General features: G+C 37.8%; 1 long non-coding RNA gene across 1 annotated transcript in view; it reads left to right on the forward strand.

Annotated features, from left to right (window-relative positions):
* LOC112996408 (uncharacterized) overlaps positions 1–12,341 on the forward strand; it is a 112,278-nt gene extending 99,937 nt beyond the window's left edge. The window contains exons 3-4 of the long non-coding RNA XR_003262425.2: positions 11,960–12,034; positions 12,233–12,341. This is a non-coding gene — a long non-coding RNA (uncharacterized LOC112996408). The remainder of the gene's footprint in view (positions 1–11,959; positions 12,035–12,232) is intronic.
* The last annotated feature ends 3,435 nt before the right edge of the window (positions 12,342–15,776 follow it).

Genomic DNA, 15,776 nt, shown 5'->3' on the forward strand with positions numbered 1-15,776 from the left:
TGTAAGTTATTTAGTGAAAGGTCTCTGTGTGTCATCCCTGTACATCCCTGGCAACAGAGGTGTTACAAAATGCACATCTTTCCTGCCTAGTAACATTCTATGTAGGGGTGCTTTTCTCTCCCGAGCTATTTTCACAAATTGTAATTAGACAGTTTTTCCCTTAATGTATTTTAAGTCATTCATAAAAATAAGCTGCCTGAAAAGATTTGCAATTAGAAAAACCATGAATAGATTCTTCTTAATAGCAAGCTTCACACAAAGTGTTATCACAGTATAAATTTCAACTTATTGAAAGAATGCCTTAGATCAAAGCTGTGTTAGTTTCTTTTCTTGTTTTGGGTTTTTAACCACGGTATCAGCAGAGACCTCTATCCTAGCATCTCTGTTTATAAATGGCAGATGTCAAGTTCCATTTTTGGCTATATTGCCCCTTCAGTGTGTGGTAACATGGAAATCTATTCTCAAGCAGTGATATGGGAATTCAGAGTGACACTTCAAAAATAACCTTTCTAGGAAGAAAATGCGCTTTTCAACCGAAGCACTGTATAGAAATCATTCTGGCCTCCAAACCATTCTATAAGTTGTTGCTGCAGATTTGGCCAGTCAGTCAATAAATACCAGTGCCTTGGTGAGAATAGTCACATTTTCGATGTTCTGTCACTTTGCAGCTTTTTTTTAGTGGGGGCCTATTGAGTTTATGTGTTCGTGTACGGATATGTACGTATACTTTTCTCTATCAGAGAACTTCCTTCCAAAGTGCTTGTTATCTGTGATTTATTTTCCTCTTAATTTTACAGTAGTGGCTCATACCATCTTCAGACACACAGAACTACCCTTGTTTTCTATTATATAAAACCATAATTGGTGAAAGAATTCAAGGTATTTTTGTCTGAAAATACAAATCATTACAATTTCTTGGATCTTATCATATGCAAAAAACATTAATATACACCTGAATCGGGATATATCAACCTGAGTAGCTAGTTAATCAGACTCATTAACATTTTATTGCTTTATGACAAAGCCGTATCACTGAAAACACTTTTGTGATATACAAATTTGAAAAGAAAACATGGGTAACACTTGAGCAAAAGTATCCCTTTTCTGACTAGTGACGGCACATTCAAATGATGCTTTAAATTGAAAGTTCTTTCTCTCCTCAGTGCCAGCATTTTCAAAACTGAGATACAAATTTAGTACATACAAGAGTGACACAAAACTCATAGCAAGGTCAATATATAGGAGCATAGGATAAGAACCCTAATTTCATGGAATGTGACTGGTCAATACTTCAGCTATTGATCAGTTATATGACAGTGGAAAATTTATTTCACTTCAGCTTCGCTTATTATAGCCAGCTCAACAGTATGTAGGAGAAAGATGTTTAAGAACACCCCAGCACTAACTCATTTCTAGCCTGTAAATCCTGAGCAGTTTTTCCAAAAATTGTCTAGTCTCAACACACACTTCTTTGATACAGCAGGCTATAAATTTTTATGTTTGTTCCTGTTAGCTATTTCTGCACAGGTTCCTTTATGTGAATTGCAAGTGAAAGTCTGGGAAACAGACTATGGAAAAGGGCAACTGATCTAAAGGGCTGCTGATTACTTACATGGCTTGTCTTCCAAACTGAATGCAACTCAGACTAGAAATCAATACAGACAATAAAATCATGTGCAAAAATTTTAGTGGGGGCCTATTGAGTTCCAGAGAGTCTTTCTTGTCCTTTCCTCAGAGAAATAGTAAGACTTTTGATGTAGATGAACAAGCATTTATAAATGCTTACCCTGCCAAAAAAAAAAAAAAAAAAAAAAAAAAAAGGAAGATTTATGTATCAGTATAGTTAGTTTGCCTTTTTCTGGAGGCACCCTTCTGGTTGTTGTTTTTGGTCTATTACTTCATGAGAACCATGACTAGCCAAAACATCAGACAGTTGGGATTAGTGGCAGAAGCTGAGCAGTGTATGGCAATGATTTGGAACAGCATTTTAACATGAAAGAGAAGAATACAAACTTTTACAATGAATAAAGCTATTTTTTATATCAGAAAGAGAGGATCACAGGTGATGACAAACTGCATTGAGGTAAATACTATTCTTCACTTTTCAATTCATGGAAGGTGAGCTCTGAAATATGAGTGTCACTATCCCAGAGGACAAGAATTTTATGTATAAGATGTAATAATGATTCTTCACTTTCTCAAACTTTTTTTTTTTAAATGCAAATAGGCACTGAACTCCCAAGGGAGAAAAATCTTTGATATTAGCATACAAACTCTAGTATATAGAATCAGGGTCATGATGTTCATGTATGGAAGAAAATGGAAGTTCTGCCTTTGGCTTTGATCCAAGTTCCAGATGTGTACAAGTTTTTTTTTTTTTTTTTTTTTTTTTTTTTTTTCCATGTTACATTCAAATGAATTTCAAAAGTAGCAGCTCAATTTTTGGCTTCTTAGTAAAGCAATAGTAAGAATGGCTCTTGTGTTAATGTATATGTGTATCAGCACATTTCTTTTTCCTACACAGGCTTTTTACTGATACTGTCAACTTGACTGAATGTAAGGAAAATGTTTGGGTGTAAACAGATGGTGTTAGCTGAGTGAGAACTACATTCAAAGACAGTGAAATGTTAACTAACTAAATGAGACATGTTTTAGAACATTTATGTTATAAGAAGAAAATTGTAATAAAATTTTGCATAAGAAGTATTATTAGGGTTATTTTATATAACATCCTATACATGCCAATAAAGTCTTCATTCTTCATTTCTGTGGGTGTGAATGTATAATTACTTAAATTATGGCAATGAGTAAAGGCTTGAATGAATTATGAAAACTTTGTTTCATTTGGTAGCTAATCATATTCAGAGGTGAATGTGAGTTTACAGTTTTAAAGATATTAAAAGTCTTGTAGACTACAGAGGAACAAGAAGTGAAGCTATTCTGTAAACTGCATTTTTATTTCAGATGTGAATGGCACATAAGCTTCGTGCATTCCAGTGGTATCTCTATTATTATAATTCCCTGTGATGGATTTTCTAAAGTCCTTCCAGACCAGAAGAGATTAGAGATTTACTGTGGGTCTGCCTCAGTAGTCCTGTCTTTGCTACAGAGATTATCAGGTTTGGAGGAACAATTAGAAAGGGCAAAGCTCAACTCAGACCTTAGGGGACTTTAAAAATCTAATTCTTTGTTTCTCTGCCAGATACATGGAGGACAGAATAGGTAGGTCAGTTCCCTTGCAATACCTGAAAAGATAAACTCAGAAAGCAAGGGGAGATCTTTCAGAAAGATGAATTTTTGTTTTCAAACAATAGCATGAAAGAGCACATTACCCTGTTTTGCACGTGTAAAAGGATGCTGGTAGCTGTAGTCAGCCTCTGCCACTGACAATGTCAGCAGGATTCCTGGTAGTAGGCATAAGAAAAATTCATTTTTTCCCCTTGTGGTCATTAAGTAATGATGTAAGGCTACACGGTTCTAGAGACTTTGCTGGCATGGGTGATCAAAAAACTGCTAGCATGAGGCCAAGTACATTCTGTTGCAGTAGATGCTAACTCGGTAGTAGCAGTAGTTCCACTGATACTAGCCCAACCTGTTGGTGCTTTTGATACTGGTTAAATTTCTGAAAATGCATCTGGATGACTAAGTGAAGCTCTATCCCATGGTGGCCGGCTTTATTTTAAAAGTAAGCAGGGGAAAAAAGCTATTGTAGGACTTCTGATCATCAAAATACAGATAGATAGATAGATAGGCAGACAGGCAGATAAATGTGAGTTACAATATATCTTGTTCTTAAGTGCTCTGGAAAGCAATGCATAGGTTTATATATAAAAATATAACAGAAAACAAATTTTGGATTTTGCATCATGATGCCTAAGCTTACAAACAAATGACAATGAGAAAAGTGGAAATAAAATTTTATTTAAGGTGAAATGTAATATCTGCACCAAAGGAAAAGTTTTCATGTTTTACATATTCTCTCTATAAATAGCTTTAGAAACTTTCCATTGCTTTTAGTGTTTGGGGTTTTTTTCTATGGACTCCAGATGAAGGTCCAGCTTAGAGAAAGTGAAACAGAAAATCAAAACACATGAGGTTTTCCAGACCCTGCTGGACAGAGCCATGAAGAAGTTGGTTTGAATTCAGTGCTGAGCCTGCTTTGAGGAGGAGGTTGATTTAGAGACCTTCTGAAATCCCTTCTAACCTGAAATATTCAGTGATAAATGTCAGCAAATTCTTCCTTTGCTGAATACTTTTCTCTGTGATTCTAATACCTGTCTACCTGCTGTGTAAGAGATACTACAACTTTTAGGGAAGTATTCTCTAAATGATACCTATATGGATGCAAAGTATTAATAGTAAGGTGGTGGTTGATTGGCTTAGTTTGGGGAGCAATACTGTTTCTTGTTTTACTCTGAAACTTGCTTCGTCTGTAAAAGTAACTTGAACAAACTCACTTCTTTTGGAGAAATTCTGAAAGTAGTTTAGTAGGTGACTCTTGATCACAAGTCTTTGATCCTGACTTTTAAGTGTCATTGATAGAGCATTTGTACTTTAATTTGCTGTGCTGTACACATTTTAGGTTTAATGGATGTGTGTGTGTGTGTATATGTTTATGTGCGTGCAAATATATGGTATATAGCAAAAAAAGACTTAGTGACATCTTCCACAGATCTATGACCTGACATGGACACTCAGTTCATCTTCATGGTGATTCACTTTTTCCTTCTTTTTAAAAAAGGCTTAGCAAAACACTTTCTCACTGAAGTTAAATGCACCAAACCAGTTTTAAAAATAATATATCCCCTGTGTGTCCATTCAGCCTATCAGTCATATTTCCAGTTACCTAAGCTGGACTGATCAATGTTGTTTGGATCCCTGGGATATGTTACTTCAGGAATATGGTGCAGAGATCTCTGAGCTAATATGCTGGTACATTCATGTAGTGCACTGCAACAACATATGTTGGATTATTATTATCCAGGAGCAGTACAGTCATGCTCACATGACAAGTATTCCTGATCATTAGTCTTGACCTTCAGTGCTATTCTGCAGTAAGTAAAATGGTTTCAGTTCTGAAGTTAGTATATCATTCTATTGCCGTTGTGTCCATTCAATCAGTTTCCATCATAGAGATGTGTTATGATGAGCTAAGCATAACATTGCTGCTAATTCTGTACAGAGCACTACAGTGATTGTTCACTTCAGAACACTACAAAAATTTGATAGCAGATGCATAGGATGGCTTTCAAACATGTATGTATGTGTCAAAATGACCTCTGTAAAATTCACCTCTGCAGAAAAGAAGCTATCATCTACTCTAAAATCTAAGTTAATAACTTTGAAGGATTTTTAAAATCAAGTTACACATCAAACTGGATGAATTCCCTATTAAATTGTTCATGTCACTATTTACACAATGCTTTCATCAGGAAAAATCATATGCAAAAATGCCAATTAAAAGTTAATGCCGTTTGAGCTAAGAAGTACAGTGCATTCAATGATCTTTAATAGTTATTAGATCCAACTACACTTAAATTTGCATAAAAGGGAGTTTGAGTTGTAGGGTGGGACTTCCTTTGGTATGGTTGAGGTATGGCTCATCTCAGGCATGTATTTTATGATTCTTTCAAATAAGTTTTCATGTTTTATATATTGTCTCTATAAATAGCTTTAGAAACTTTCCATTGCTTTTAGTGTTTGGGGTTTTTTTTCTGTGGACTCCAGATGAAGGTCCAGCTTAGAGAAAGTGAAACAGAAAATAAGACCACATGAGGTTTTTATTTTATAACACAGTTCTGGAACAAGATGTAATTTGAGTGCTGTGCTGTACACTGCAGCAATTAAGGGCCTGTACCAAACCAACTGCATGATTGCAGGTAGCTAGTCTCAGATGCACAGGGTATCCTGCCAGACTTCTGTGGGTTGTTTCAGAAGAGCTTGGGTCTGCTGTGGATCCTGTAAAATACCAGGCAGCTATATGCGGATGCTGAGGATACTGTTGAGAATATCAAATGTTATTACGTGCTTATACTTTGACACCTGGATTACAGCACTGTATGTCCATACTCCACAAACCAGGTGGATGGGGGAGGTAATCTCATCAACAGCCTCATGCAGAAGTTTCCCATCTCTGTCAAGACCCTGGAGATTCAAAGTTCGCAGGCCAGGTTCTAACTTCCTTGACTGTTTTTTGAAATTAACAAGAGTACAAATTTAAAATCCCAGACACTTCAATTTAGAGATATGAGGCATCTAATCAGTTTTGATAAATAAGTATTAATTTTCCTTGGCAACTGCACACAAATTGTAAATTATAAGGAATAATTTATATCAGCCTAGTAGGGTTCATTTGTGCATCTTTCCACCATACATCAGTCATGTTCCAGTTCAGTTAAGAAATGAGAGAATTACTTACACTTGCAAGAACAACACCATAAAAATCAGTGTGTACGGAAACAGGACTATTAGGAACATCAATACATCTAAAAATGCAATTTAGGAAAGTAGGAGTAACATGAGCCCTCAGGTACTTTTCTCCTGAAAACAGCTAATTTTCTTTAGTACCTCTGCCACCTCAGAATGTTAACAAAATTCCTTCTTACTGTTGTATGGCAGATACTTGAATTGAAGAGACAGTGATTAATTTCAAAGGCCTTAACACACAAATGTATGGAAGAATAGATTCAAAGTTGCTGTAGTATGTAAATAAAAGAATGGATAAGTGGGGAAAAGAAAAAAAAAACTTTATACTCTGGGAAAGGGTTGGAGGCCAGTAAATCTGCATGAGCCACAAGGATAATGGTGTAAGGTATAGTTTTATTTGATATGTTTAAACCATTTCTGTTCAGAGAAAGAGGGAGGTAAAAGAGTAGGTGTAAGTGTAATGCCTACTCTTTGTTGAAAGTAGTGTTTTTTTTCCTCTTCTGAAGAAGAGATGGAATTCAAGGGTAAGAAACAAGGGTGGCAGATCAGTGAACAGTTCCTTAAGTTTGAGTAAAGTGTTTTAATCTTGTAATAAAGCTGTTAGTAGAAGATACTGTGTAAAGAATTAAGGAAACAGCAGTACAGCTTATCCTGAATATCACCAGGAACTCCAGGAAGTGTTCTTAGATAATGAAGATAGCTGTTCATAGCAGTCTTGGCTGTGTTTTGAAGGCAAGTGGGTCTGCATTACAGTGTCTCCAAGTCCACACTTGCAGAACTCTGTTCCCCTAGATGAAGAGGAGCTGACCTCTTTTTAACCCTGAACATGATTACTAGATCAACACCGTATGAGTGTTTGTACGAGTGTGCACCACAAATATTCATTTCTCTGTGGATGGTACTTGGGGTCTGGAATACTTCATGGGATTTTCAGCACCCTAAGAAGGAGTAAAGAGGAATCTGAGTATAAAAATGTTCATCATGGTAAACTAATTCCGTGAAGTAGGGGTACACATTGGCCTAGTTTTATGTGTTATGATTTTTTTGTTTTAGAAATACAGAATTTGGCAGAGGGAGAGACAAGGAGTTCCTCAGGGAGGTATCAGAGCTCAGCCTGCATCTCCACATATGTATGTAATCAAGCATCAGTTGAGAGTTTCTTCTGCTGGGTCTTAAGGAACTGATGAGAAAAATCCTTAAATTTGCTGTAGTACACCAATGTTTGAGATCAAAGATGTGCATGTCAGCAGAAGGACTGCCAGACTTGATGGAGTGTCCTAGCAGTTTCTCTGGAAGGATATCAGATCAGGGCAGCCAGTGTTATTTGTGTGCAGATAAGAGTTTTCAACCTTTGGATGATGGCTTCAGTCAAAGTGGGACTAGATGTGACTGGTCGTGTTCTTTCTGCTTCTGGTCACTCTAATCATTTCTGTGGGATCCAGTTATGTTTGTGTCGATACTCAACATACAGAAAGTGCTGTGAGTGACATCATTGTCTAACTAGTATAGTCCCTGTTGAAGGATGGGATTTTAATGACATCTTCCCTTTCAAAGTAAGGATGTGATTTCCAGCTTCTAGACAATTCTAGAAGTTGGAATTGAACAGTATTCCTGTACTCATTCTGTTAACAATCGTGCTCATCTGGTGCTCATGCAGATGATGTTGGCTGTGTGAGTGTGAGGTGCCACTAGAGGGGCATCCAGGATTCTTTCAGTTTCTGGGGTTAGTTGCACTGAACTCAAGAGATCATCATTGTCAAGTGTGAAAATTTACTAAAGAAGAGGTTATAACAAAGCTAAAAGTATAGCAGAGCTAGAAATATAACAATCAAAAATATATATATATATCAGAGGTCTCCAGTTCAATCATGGGTGCACAACACAATGAACACTCTTTTCTTTCAGTGCCACCCTTCCAATATAGTTTCCCTGGATTCTCAAGCAACGGATGCACAGTACAGCAACCACTCTTGCCCCTTATGGGTCACCCCTCCAGTATAGTTTTCCTCAGTTTCTCTAACAATGGGTGCACGTTACAGCAACTGCTCTGACCCCGCATGGGCCACCCTTGTGGTCTGATTTTCCCTGGTTTCTCCCTCACCATGCTATTGACATCAGGGCTGTCCCCACTGACAGGTGGGTCCTTGGGTCTGCAGGCCAGCTGACTGTGGGTCCAAGTCTGCACCAACCTATGTGGCTTACTCTTTTATACCCAGTCAGAACAATGCCAGCCCAGAGCTATAGGAAAGCTGTATGGCTCTAGTCAATAACAGCGTGCACATCAGCCTAAACACTGCTCAGTGGGTAACAATGTGCCCATTAGCAAGTGGTTCTGAGGGGAATGGCTCCACAGCACCGAGATGTCTGTGATGTGGGTCTGCGGTGTCACTGCTCCTCTGTCTGGACTTGTCAATCATGACAAGTTGGAGGGTGTGCCCCCAGGCTGCAGGAACCCCACAGTGTGGCTCCAGCTGTGGTATACCTGGGGTTTGTTAACTCTTGGGGAGTACCCCAGAGCAGGCCCCTCTTCTACGGCCTGCACCATCTGGAGTCCCATGATTTCCTGTGTGGCACCTGTCAGCAGTCACACACTTAGCAGTTCAAGTAATAGCCATCCATTGCAGTGAGAAATTACAAGTCACTTCCAGGCTTATCCCAGTTATCCTGAGGCAAGGTCGGATCAGAAAAACTGAACATCTCCAAGATGTACTGCTTAGTCCTGATGAGGACTCGCAGGATATCCTTGTTAGACCGGTGGAACTGTAATATATGTTTAGAGGACCATTAAAAGGGGGAGGTTGTCACATGGAGACTCCAGTTTTTCTGTTACTAGGAAAATGGCCCAGGTTGTGTATTGCCCTAACTGAGCAAGGTCTCAGGACCTGTCTGCGTTAACCTGGGCCTGAGACAAGTTCAGCCTAACATCCCAGTTCACTCACAGTTAAGTGACTCTCGCCTACCTGGTGCGAGCTGGGGTTAAGCCGTCTGTGGTAACAGCGTGAGCAGCTGTGGTCATTGCTGTGTAACAAACCACAGCCTGGGAAGTCTCCAGGGCTGGGGTGGCCAGTGTGTGCTTGTCTCACTGCACTGACAGCCTGGAGAAGAGCCAGGCTGTGTTGAGAAATGTGGGAAGAAAAAGCCAGGCAGAGGCCAGGCTGAAGAAGCAAGAAAGCTGCAACATCCTGCTCTCCTCAGCAAGAAGGAGGAAGGAACCCACCCTGATCAATATTGAGCTCTCCTTGGTGAAGGTTTTGGGATGCGGACAATTTTCTGTGACTTCCTCTTCCCCCCTGGGTTGTTTATACCTATAATTCTGGTATAGTAGTTTTAAATGTATACTGGAACTTCCAGGTGCTTAGTACAGTTGTAGCCTGAAATAGTTTAGTATAGCCAGGAATCAAATTTTCATTTCTAATAATGAAAACTAATCTTCGAGTGTACATGTGTGCAAGATGGGAGTTTAACTGAAGTTTCAGTACTTAAATTCAATCCAGGGAAATGACCAGCACTAAAGCTGGAAACTACAACAGACAAACATGAAACTTCCATCTCTTGTCTTGGCCTCAACAGACATCCTCAGGCAGCTCTTCCCATTCCTATTGCAGGATTTTTGCAACTGTCTATCAGCTGAACCACTTGTGCATCTTTAGCTTCCTTCCAGCAATGACTGCAGTGATCACAATCAGTCCCAAGGTTAGGCTGCTGTACAGGTTAGTCTTGTATTAGTTCCATTGTCTCTCTGTTTAAAATAGGACTCAAGTTTTAATATTAAGTAACTGGTAATAACCCTTTTGCTGTTGCTCCCATAGGTTTTTATACGCTGATACGACACTGATAAAAATGGATTTATAGTATGTATGCTAGTATTTCACCTATTTAAAATATGTGCTCTGTACTCTGCCTACGTAGTCTATCCCAGATACTGATTGGAGAAAAATCATAATATGACAAATACTGTTACTGTCACTAGTATGTTTCATTCTTTTCCAGAAAATTGCCGAAATACTAAAAAAAGCTTAGAAAATACAGGAATCTTTGCTCAGCATGATTCAATCAAATCTCTTTATCTGTTCATACTTAGATTGTACATGTTGTACAGAAGTCAAACATTTTGTAGTAGTGTTTGTGTGCCATAGAACATGTAAACTCTTAATAAGAAACAAATTTCAAAGCTCTATCATTTATAGGTTAAATGCAATGTTAAGTGTTATCAGGGTTCTTTAGCTTATTCCAGTTAATATTAATACACTTTCTACCTTCTCATTCATTAATGATTTCCCTTTAAGTCATTTCAGTTATTCTCTGTAGTGAGGTTTTGGGGTTAAATCACTATATTTAGGTTATGTTTACTGACAATGTTAGGGTAAGACCCCATGGATCTTTTCCCCCAGAAAGCACCATTAGCTTTCACTGAAATAAGTGAAAGCTATACTAGGAACCAAACATATCTCATGATATGTTATCATGAGATAGTAGCAACTCACAATATTCTGACCAAAATATGGTTGTGAAAAGTTATTTCTTTCTACAGCAGTTTCAGTTGATCTGAAACCTACCTACTCTATCTACTTTATACTTCCATTGTTCTATGTATTGATGATGATATATTGTTGAAACTTAAGATCTAGTGACTTTAAACTGTATAGTTGATTAAAGTTCTTGATTTTCTATGAGTTGACACAATGATTGTGCTTTTCTGTAGTCCGGTTGTAGATAGAAAATAAACTAAAATAAATCCTTTCCACTATCACAGAAAATATGATTAATAATTGATCTTTAACTATAATACTTGATTTATTCAAGGTGGTGGAGGTACTCTCTTAATTTTTGTCATTGCAAACATTTGTGTCCAAGTCTTGCATTTGTTACTTCCTAAAAGTATCTCTGCAGGAGCAGAGTATAATACCCATTGGTTTTAGTGTTATGACCCTGAAAGCACTTAACTGCTGTGGTTAGCTTGTATTATATTGACTGGAAAGGCAGCAGCTGCATGCTAAAGGCCAAGTTAAAATAATTGGGGATGTGAGGGAGAAGTGTTTGTAACTATTGCTCCTGTCAGCACTTGTATTTCTCCAGTCCATGTACCTGATGGTGCTTTTCCTTGTATTTCTTGGGGAATCATTCTAAAATACAACAAGCCTTGTCACAGTTGCATGGAGGTAGTGATAAATGGTGAACATGTGAAATGCTGAAGTGAGCGCCTTCTGGCTTCCTAGAAAGCAGTGACTTGTAACTTACAGCATTACATAGTCCAAAGAGATTATTGATCAACATAAGGTAATCTGAATGAATTAATATAGCTTTTATAGTAATCAAACGTGTATCTTATGTTTCAATAGATATTTCTGGTTTATGTATTAAGATAAATTAGGGGGGCCCTCAGTGCAGATGAAAACACTTCATAAGCCAGTAATGCAGCTCCTCCATTGCCTCTCAAGCCTTTTTTTAATTCAGATCAGTGAGCTCATCTTTTTTTATAGGACACTCCAAATGCTCACTTTTAAAATAAACAATTTCTCCTCTATCTTTATAGGACATGCCAATAGGATAATGCACTGATGTCAAGACTGGTTGTACTCTTGTCTGCAGAAGGAGCTAAAACTGGAAGGTACTGTAGAGACTGGGGAGACTCTGGAAAAATTTATACACAAATTTATTAAACTCCCATGGAAGTCCCCAGTAATACAATACTTGTAACCAGTTGTGTGGTTGACTTGAACAGTAAGAATCTCAGTACAATTATGTGAAACTTATAAATGACTACCTCTCCCTTTCTTTGGCTTGACTACTCTTACTTCCATTACAGTGGAACCGCTTTGATTATCATAGAGAAGATATGATGAGAGAGATTTGCAGAACACTGTGGGCTGCACATCTGACAGCTGATTGGTGCATCCTGATGTTATGAATACAGCAGAAGGGTAAGGTGCCTTAATTTTCTTACATTCCAGGTGACGTGCAGACATACTACTTTCTGTGTTTTGGGAAATGACTACATCATTTTTTGTGGGTCTGGGATAGCTAGAGGATCTCCTAGAGAACTTGGAACAGAGGAATTGTCAAAGTATATTCCATGGAACATCGGGATCTAAGTGGATTCTGTCATTTTATTACAAGATCTGGCAAAACTTGCACAGCATTGTTATTTGAGTGAAGTCTGCCTCTCCAGGCCAGTTTATAGGCTTGCCTAGAGATTTACATCTCTCTACTGTCTGAAACCTGCTCCTGGTTTAGGACCTGGTCTGAAGTCTGATTCATTAATGATGTTCTTTTCTATTACAAATGGGAGTTGTGTTCCCTCATGCACGGCAGAGCCCAGTAGAGACCTATGTGACAGATGCTTCCTGTAAGCCTAAATGGTAGCAAGTTTCTCACATTGTTTCCTGAAATACCATCTGCTTGCACCCTGGATCAGAAGTGTGGATTTTGGCACTGACCATTTGTGGTAGGTCTCAATGTGTGCGCCCTATTAAAATAAAATCAACTCCATTGTCTCTTTGAAAACAAGAAATAGGCAACACAAAATCAGGAGAAAGGTACCTATTGAACAAGAAAGTGGTTCTTCACAGTATGCTTAGTTAAACTGTGGAAATCCTTGCTGCAGGTGTTCTAGATACTAACTCTGGGGTCAAAGTAAGTGGCCAAAGTCATGGATGCAAAAACAATCTAAAGCTATTAGAGAGGCTCCCTGTACTTAAATATTTTGTGACTTGCTGAAATCCATGAGCACATGGAACTGAGAATCTAGTCCCAACAGCCTTACCCAGGAAGCCATTATATCACATAAGTTATATTTTGTCATTTAAATCACACGTATAAGATGCATTAAGTCATCTAAATTGTCCCATATGTATGTATTGTTTAATGGCAATTCATATAATTATTCTTCCTCCCAATAACAAAAATGTTAAGGGTACTGGTTTTAACATGTATTTATGCTTCCTACTTTGTGTGTAGACATCTCTCAGTGTTTTGGCCTGGGTACACTCAGTCTTAAGCTGCCTTTTAGGGACCTGGCTCCCTGAATAGAGTTTGGATGCCTACAGTTAAGTCTGAAAGATGGATGTAGCCACTTGTAAACTTGTGTGTATGTTCTAAAGTGGCTGGAAGCTGTTTTATGATGTTAACTTGGGTCTATCTGCTTGCTAACACCTATCTTAGTCATCACATCACACACAGTAATGAGACCTCTAACTCACTTTACATACCGAAGCTCCCATCTGAGCTGCAACTTTTGTGCTGCACCTATAAAATATAACGCTAAAATGTCACATTAAGTCCTCAGCTGATGAAGGTTTGTATGTCTTTAATTCAAAGGAGCAATGCTCTCTGCAGATTCATTACATTGGCATATTGGCAGTCATTTTAGTGACTAAATGCTTCCAGGTGTACAAGTACAGGTCTGCTGGAAGAAAACATGGTTCCGTTATCAACCTCTTAGGGAAATCAGACCTAAAAGACTGAAAAGGGGCTTTGTTGTAGTTTTTTGGTTTGTTTTTTGCTACAGGACTTGAGGATTAAAAAGGCAATCCTACATGTAACAGTCAAAATCCAAAAATTTGAGCAAAAGGCTTTATTTGAGTAATAGTAGTGTACTTTAGGATAATCTTGGGATTATATTGTTCTAACAGGTTAAAGCTGAATTTTAATGATGTTAGCTATTCGTAACTGATAATATAATTCATTTTATGTCCCATCTCCCAGTGAGAAAAATGATATGGCAAGAATCTGCAAATGGCTGTATAGCATCAAGCTGTAGTCGCATATAACAGAGTATAATCTTTCCAGCAGTGGTCCTAGGCAGATGCCTATAAAAGAGTAAAAGATGAAGTGAATACATAGTGATCCTTCCCCCAATAATATTCTCAGCCTCTCTTCATGCTGGAAATGTAAGAGCACAGTCATCTTTAGCTGTAATAATTTGAAAGCTAAAAGAATTCTTTAAAACTGGCATTTATCTACTAACAATAAGATTTTGAAATTATTCACAGAAATATGAATCAGGAAAGAGTAATGTTGAGCTTTCTGAAAAACCTTAAGCTTTCAAATACAGTTTTATTTCTACATGTTTTTCGCTTTACATGATTGTTTTTGGTTTCAGGCGGGGGATTCTTTGCATGAATTAAGAGCATATAAAAACTTAGTAATATTGCTTGTATTACACTTAAAGGAACCAACTGGAAGTCCTTTTGCACTGCTGTGTAATGTCTAATCATCAGCAAAGATGGCTCCAGCTCCTCAAATACTTCATAGTGATATAAACTGATGTTAAAATGACAATGCAGAGGAGGCATGCTGTTTCTAGGATTCCATGCTTTATAATGTGATGTAAAATGTACCAGGATCTCATAACTGTTCAGGTGACTTGCACAGTTCTTGCCAAGCTAATTAGCTAATTTACATGTTTGAATAAAAATGTTTGTATATAATGAGACTTGGATAACTATTTTAGTGAACAAGTCAATAGATTTTGACTTTCTGAAAATTGGTTATGAACTGGCTCTTTAGCAGGTGTCTAAAAGTAATCGAATATTTCATATGAAACTTCTAATTTCACTACCCCTTATTCCTCCTGCGTGCCCTGAGAAGACTTGTGGAAAGCCTGAGTGTAGCAGAATTCTAATGTGAACTTCTCTTTGTCATGTTCCAGTGTTGCTGTGAGTCTTATTGTGTGAACTGGGGCATCGTCCTGGGATTACTGCTACACTGCCACATCTGCTATTTGTTGTTCTTCTGTTCAATTACCTTTTGACAGTCTTTGGAGATCTCACTTAACCACAATAGATTCCTGATTTTAACTTTTTTTGGAATGCAGTCCAATGTTGCTATGGTACTGTGTACCTTAGAAATATGTCACTATTTATTGAATAGATAAGAACCAAAGTTGAGTCCGTGTGCATATCTTGTACCTTAATTTGTGTTTATTGCAGACTGCCTATTTGGGAGCTTCAGTCAGGGTTTTTCCCAAAAGATTGTATTTCCACTGGATATCTTTAGAAGTAACCCCTACAACTTGCCTTCAGTTGGAGGGCAAAGGTTGGCTTGGATTACTCACTATTTAATGAAGCATGTTAGTTCATACTATCAGTGTCCCTGTGAAGTCTTTCAGAAGTTTGAGATAACATTTCCATTCCGAAGCTCATTTTCTTTTCTCCTACTTAAGTATGTGAACATATCTTTGTTAAACAAGTTAAACTAGCAATCAGCTCCTGTATTTACCTGACTAACAAAGTTCTGTCATAAAAAACCTTTCTTTTCCATTGGGGCATTATCCTTCAGTGGACAATGTCTTAAACTTGCATGAGGCCTAATCTATATCAATCCACATGTTGAGAAATTTACTTAGTGTA

This window comes from Dromaius novaehollandiae, chromosome 2 (assembly GCF_036370855.1).
Source record: "Dromaius novaehollandiae isolate bDroNov1 chromosome 2, bDroNov1.hap1, whole genome shotgun sequence".
NCBI lineage: Eukaryota > Metazoa > Chordata > Aves > Casuariiformes > Dromaiidae > Dromaius > Dromaius novaehollandiae.